Raw genomic sequence first — 6,177 nt, forward strand, 5'->3', positions numbered from 1 at the left:
TCGCAGGTGTTGTGACATGCTCATGTTTCTCGCTCCAACAGTGCATCAATACCTAGCTAACAACACAAAACAATTTACACTCGTGCAGGTAATCTAGTGGTTAGAGCGTTGGGTCAGTAACTGGCAGGTTGCTGGATCGAATCCCCGAGCTGACAAGGTAGAAATCTGTCGTTCTGCCCCCTGAACAAGGCCGTTAACCCACTGTTCCCTGGGTACCGTGGATGTGTGGCAAGACAAGACAAAACAAATGGAAAATGAAAGGTGGATTGGCGATGGCTAGAAGACCGGCCGTCGACCGCCGAAGACCGTCGACCGCCGAACGTCGTCCCGAACGTCGTCCCGAACAAGGAGAGGGACCGACTTCGGAGGAAGTTGTGACAGTACCAATTTAGCAAATATACTGTATGTGCTTATAGTGCCCTATCAACTTAAGTCTTAAACCTTAAATGGTTGAGCATTTCCCCATGTCTTTTTGGTCTGTTTTGCCCTGTAGTCATTGCCAGCCTGTGTTAATGCTTCGAACGTACAAAGCTCTCCCTCGCCCTACATTTTGCAAATCTGACCATAATTCTGTCCTCCTGATTCATGCTTACAAGCAGAAACTAAACGTAAGGTACCAGTGACTCGCTCAACACTGAAGTGGTCAGAGGACGCAGATGCTAAGCTACAGGACTGTTTTGCTAGCACAGACTGGAATATGTTCCAGGACTCATCCGATGGCATTGAGGAGTACACCACATGAGAACCTGTGATTGACCTGGACAGACGACCACCCCCATCGGAACCTGTTATTTAATGGGCCATAGAGCCTGGCTTAATCTCTGTCAACTACCTTGACAGGCCATTAGAACCATCAGAACCTGTGAACTACCTGCACAGGCCACTAGAACCATCTCAACCCGTTAATTAATGGGCCATTGGGCCTGGCTTAATCTCTGTCAACCTAGAAGTAAAATGAATTTCTGTGTTAGTTATCTCGCGCATCCTGTTAAATTCTGGCAGATTCTCTCAGCCTACAAACTAAATCTGCCCACGGGAGATTAGGCCTGGTTTAGGCCTGTTTTAGGCCTGGTTTAGGCCTGTTTTAGGCCTGGTTTGACTGAGGCAGTAGCAGCACAATGCAGTCTATGAGCATTGTGGGTGTGACCTGCCTTGTGTTGGGAGGTGGAACACACCAGGCCAAGCACTCCACTCTCTTTGTTTCACTGCTACAGGAGGAAGTGGACACATTCCTGACATTACCATGTCCATGGGGGCTACCACTAACACCCCCCCCCACCCCCCCAGCCTCTGTTTTCTGCTGATGAAACTGGCCAAGAGAGGGGGAAGAGGAGAGAGGGGGGGAGGAGAAGAGGAGAGAGAGTGAGGGGAAGAGGTGGAGGAAGAGGGGAGAGAGTGGAAGAGGAGAGAGAGAGGGGAAGGGGGAGGGGGAGGGGAAGGGGAGGGGGAAGAGGAGGGAGAGAGAGGGGAAGGGGAGGGGGAAGATGGGGAGAGAGAGAAATCATGAGAAAACGAAAATATAATTACTTGACAAATTGGAAAGTATTAACTGAAAACAGAGCGAACTAGAATGCTATTTGGCCCCAAACAGAGAGTACACAGCGACAGAATACCTGACCACTGTGACTGACCCAAACAGAGAGTACACCGTGGCAGAATACCTGACCACTGTGACTGACCCAAACTTAAGGAAAGCTTTGACTATGTACAGACTCAGTGAGCATAGCCTTGCTAAGAAGAAAGGCCGCCATAGGCAGACCTGGCAATGAGGTGGAAACTGAGCTGCACTTCCTAACCTCCTGCCAAATGTATGACCATATTAGAGACACATATTTCCCTCAGATTACACAGATCCACAAAGAATTTGAAAACAAACACGATTTTGATAAACTCCCATATCTACTGGGTGAAATACCACAGTGTGCATCACAGCAGCAAGATGTGTGACCTGTTGCCGCAAGAAAAGGGCAACCAGTGAAGAACACACACCATTGTAAATACAACCCATATTTATGCTTATTTATTTTCCCTTTTGTACTTTAACTATTTTCACATAATATGACATTTGAAATGTCTTTATTCTTTTGGAACTTCTGTGAGTGTAATGTTTACTGTTCATTTTTATTGTTTATTTCACTTTTGTTTATTGTCTACTTCACTTGCTTTGGCAATGTACACATATGTTCCCCATGGTAATAAAGCCCCTTGAATTGAATTGAGAGAGGGGAAGAGGAGGAGAGAGGAAGGGACTGGCGCTTAGGGGTAGATGGGGGAGAGAGAGAAGGAGGGGGTGGGAGAGAGACGTTCTAATGGGAGCGTGGTGAGAGAGAGATGGGAAAGAGCTTGGTCGGGGGGAGAGAGGAAGGGGAGGGGTAGATGGGGAGAGAGAGAGGGACCCCTGGGGGTGGGAGATTAGAGGTGGGGAGAGAGGAAGGAAGGGGTGGGAGAATTCTCTTGGTAGGGGGATTGGAGGAATTCTAAATCAGGGGAAGAGTTCCTGTATGTTTCCTTCATCACACCATGGGGAGAGAGAGAGGGGAGAAAGAGGAGGAGAGGGAAGGGGAGGGGGAAGATGGGGAGAGAGAGAAGGAGGGGGGGGAGAGAGAGGGGATTCTAGTTGGTCGTACTAGGAGAGAGGTGAGAGGGTGAAGAGGGGGGATTCAGTAGTTCTTGTCGGCTGTATGTAAAGAGATGGGGAAGAGGTAAAAAAACAAAAAAGGAGAGAGGAAGGGGAGGGGGTAGACCATGGGGAGAGAGAGGGGTGAGACCCCAAACAGGGAGGAGAGAGGTGGGGTACACAGTGGCAGAGGGGAAGAGGGTGGAGAGACTGTGAGAGGAGTGAGGGAGGGGGAAGTGAGGTGGGAGAGAGATGACCATATTAGGGAAGATTTGGGAGAGAGAGAGGAAGGGGAGGGGGTAGATGACATTTGGGGGGAGTGAGAGAGAAGGAGGGGGTGGTAATAAAGGGAGAGAGGAAGAGGGGAGAGAGAGGGGGGAATGGGGAGGGGGAAGAGGTGGGAGGAGAGGGAAAAGAGGGGGAGAGAGAGGGAAGGGGAGGGTGGGAAGAGAGGGGGAGAGAGAGAGGGGAGGGGGGAGGAGAGAGGTGGGGGAGAGAGGGGAAGAGGTGGGAGAGAGGGAAAGGGGGGGGGAGAGAGGGGGGAGAGAGGGGGAGAGGGGGGAGAGAGAGGGGAAGAAGAGGGGAAAAGGGGGGAGAGAGAGGGGAAGAGGAGGAGAGAAGGAAGGGGAGGGGGTAGATGGGGAGAGAGAGAAGGAGGGGTGGGGGGAAGAGGTGGGGAGAGAGGGGAAGAGGTGGGGAGGGGAAGAGGAGGAGGGGAAGAGGGGGAGGGGGGGGGAAGTGGGGAAGAGGTGGGGGAGAGAGGGAAGGGGAGGGGGAGAGGGGGGAGAGAGAGAAGGGGAGGGGGGTGGGGGGGAAGAGGTGGGGGGAGAGAGGGGAAGAGGTGGGGGAAGAGGTGGAAGAGGGGAGTGGGGGGGGAGGGGGAAGTGAAAAGGGGGAGAGAGAGAGGGGAAGAGGGGAGGGGAAGGGGGGAGAGGGTGGGAGAAGGTGGGGGGAGGGGAGGTGGGGGAAGAAGTGGGGGGGAGAGAGAGGAGAGGAAGGGGAGGGGGGATGGGGGGAAGAGGAAGGGGAGGAGAGGGGAAGGGGAGAGGGGGAAGAAGAGGGGGGAGGAGGGGGAAGTGGGGGGAAGAGAGGGGGGGGAGAGAGAGGGGAAGGGGAGGGGGAGGGGAAGAGGGGGAGGGGAGGGGAAGGGGAGGGGGAAGTTGGGGAGAGAGAGAGAAGATGGGGAGGGAGGGGAAGGGGAGGGAAAGCATCCACACGAAGACATTAGGTGTTAATATTATGTTCTGTGATGGAATAAACAATAGCTGCCTTGTCCACAATAGTTAGTTGAAGACCATGGGGTTTAACAACAGAAAAGGCATCACCTAAAAAGGCAAATCAGAACCCATAAGAACCCTAGAATTACTTGCTTTTTTGTCTCATTAAAACCCACAGATTCTTGTAATTTCTACCACGTTAAGATGCTGAATAAAAGGGCTGTGATGGAAGAGAAACACCTCATTGTAACTTGTCAGAGGGCAACAGGACACACTAGGAAACACCTCATTGTAACTTGTCGGAGGGCCACAGGACACACTAGGAAACAGATCTCAACAAATAACATCTTGCTATCAGGACTATGTTAAACTGTTAGAGCTGAGCAGCATGTACTCACGTCCGTCTGTGTTGTAACAGCTAGTGGTTGTACAGCTCGTGCCGTCTTTCGTGCCGACTCAGGGCATTCCACTCTCAGCCATAAAGTTCAAAGAAGCCTTTCAAAGGAAAGCCTAAAGAACAAAAGAGAAACTCCTCCTGTGTGGGTATATCATTAACCAATGGGTCAGGGATACACAAGGGACATACATTTACACTGAGGGACATTCTCTCTTTTATTGACTTGTAGCATCAGGTCTGTCCTCAACTGAATTAACCCAAGCCAGGATACTAGGTTAGAAAATAACTGAATTAACCCAAACCAGGATACTAGATTAGAAAATAACTGAATTAACCCAAACCAGGATACTAGATTAGAAAATAACTGAATTAACCCAAACCAGGATACTAGATTAGAAAATAACTGAATTAACCCAAACCAGGATACTAGATTAGAAAATAACTGAATTAACCCAAACCAGGATACTAGATTAGAAAATAACTGAATTTCTCAAGCCAAACTTTTCTGAATTAACCCAAACCAGGATACTGTTAGAAAATAACTGAGTGTGCCAAACCAAACTAGGCACCCTGAATTAACCCTCTCCTAGATTAGAAAATTCTAACCCCCCTAGATTAGAAAATAACTGAATTAACCCAAACCAGGATACTAGATTTCCAAACCAGGATACTAGATTAGAAAATAACTGAATTCCCCCAAACCTTCTAGTTCCTTAACCCTTCCCTCTTTCCCCTCCTTCTCCTTCCTTCCCCTCCTTCCCCTCCTTCTCCTCCTCCTTCCCCTCCTTCTCCTTCCTTCCCCTCTTTCCCCTCCTTCTCCTTCCTTCCCCCTCTTCCCCCTCTTTCCCCTCCTTCTCCTTCCTTCCCCTCCTTCCCCCTCTTTCCCCTCCTTCCTCCTCCCCTTCCCCCTCTTTCCCCTCCTTCTCCTTCCTTCCCCTCCTTCTCCTTCCTTCCCCTCCTTCTCCTTCCTTCCCCTCCTTCTCCTTCCTTCCCCTCCTTCTCCTTCCTTCCCCTCCTTCTCCTTCTTTCCCCTCCTTCTCCTTCTTTCCCCTCCTTTCCTTCCCCTCCTTCTCCTTCCTTCCCCTCCTTCTCCTTCCTTCCCCTCCTTCTCCTTCCTTCCCCTCCTTCTCCTTCCTTCCCCTCCTTCCCCCTCTTTCCCCTCCTTCTCCTTCCTTCCCCTCCTTCCCCCTCTTTCCCCTCCTTCTCCTTCCTTCCCCTCCTTCCCCTCCTTCCTTCCCCTCCTTCCCCCTCCTTCCCCTCCTTCTCCTTCCTTCCCCTCCTTCTCCTTCCTTCCCCTCCTTCCCCCTCCTTTCCCCTCCTTCCCCCTCCTTCCCCTCCTTCGACAGCTGTGGGTTCTTAGGTGAGCGTTGAGAATGTAGGATTGTCTGTGACCGTCCATACAGCTGGATGGCTCCTCCTCCTCCTCTTCTTCTTCTTCTCTCCAGCAGCATCAGACCAGCTGGACCTCACCCTACCAGGTGTAAGACCAAACACAGCAAATGTACTCTTTATTGTATCGCTTTGGTACTATTTTCACAAGTAGTATGTGGTCAAATTTCACAACTATTAGTACAAAACTCCATACATATCATCAAAAAGGCAGTTTTTAAAAAGAAAGAACTAAGTACAACTCAGTTGAGTAACTTTTTTTTCACCAAACATAATCAGTGTTTCATCAAGAACCCTTTTATGTAAAGTCATTTCCTTTCACAATTAAATTCTCCAAAAAATAAACTTTTCATATGATTCTCTTCTCATGTGAAGGCTTATGATACTGTTATCCATGAGGTTGTCCAAGTTCAACTTTTCCCTGATGCCTTGAGATGGAACTCAGTGTGTCAGAGTGAGCAATGAGCTGTCGCCCACTCTTAGCTATGATGTGGGCGTGCCCCAAGGGTCAATACTGGGGCCCCTCCTGTTCAGCCTGTACATTAATGATCTGCCTT

This window comes from Oncorhynchus tshawytscha, linkage group LG06, assembly GCF_018296145.1.
Source record: "Oncorhynchus tshawytscha isolate Ot180627B linkage group LG06, Otsh_v2.0, whole genome shotgun sequence".
Lineage (NCBI taxonomy): Eukaryota > Metazoa > Chordata > Actinopteri > Salmoniformes > Salmonidae > Oncorhynchus > Oncorhynchus tshawytscha.